Consider the following 726-nt stretch of genomic DNA (forward strand, 5'->3'; position numbering starts at 1 on the left):
GTGATCCATCTTAGTGGTCCGCATTGCAAAATTCGGGCCACTCAGGCAACCTATCAGAATTCTCCTTTTCACCCTGGACCGGTTCAGCCATATAATAAAAGACATAACTAAGCGAAAAGTTTCGGTTTCTTTTGGTTGGACGTTTCTGCCAAGAGAATTCACCCTGAAGTGAACTGCCAGATTTCGGTAAGGGCTTAGTTACACTTAGATACTTTCGCTTTTTCACAAAAGTCGGGCCACACAGGCAACCTATCAGAATTCTCCTTTTCACCCTGGACCGGTTCAGCCATAAAATAAAAGACATAACTACACAAAAAGTTTCGGTTTCTTTTGCTGGACGTTTCTGTCAAGAGAATTCACACTGAAGTGAACTGCCAGATTTCGGTAAGGGCTTCGCTTTTTCCACGAAAGGTATCAAGTTGCTTCGGCGAGATAAGCTCATCTGAGTTAAGCTGATATCTTCGGCGGGGCTAAGGTAGAGGTTACAGGTCACACGTCAGAGGTCACAATAACAAATAATTGTGAATTTGCGGTGAGTTCGTATTTATGTCGTAGTTCGCTTCGAACTTATGACGTAAACAACACCGTCATTGTTTATACAAGACGCGTGTACATGATCTGATCGCGTGGTAGTAAAACGTACACGATGCTATTTAATTAACCGATAGCTTTTTGTGGATATTAAATGGTAAAAAAAGGACAAGATCCTCTAATAAACGAAAAGAA

This window comes from Orbicella faveolata, unplaced genomic scaffold, assembly GCF_042242905.1.
Source record: "Orbicella faveolata isolate gen_17 unplaced genomic scaffold, um_ofav_v1 contig_46, whole genome shotgun sequence".
Taxonomy (NCBI): domain Eukaryota; kingdom Metazoa; phylum Cnidaria; class Anthozoa; order Scleractinia; family Merulinidae; genus Orbicella; species Orbicella faveolata.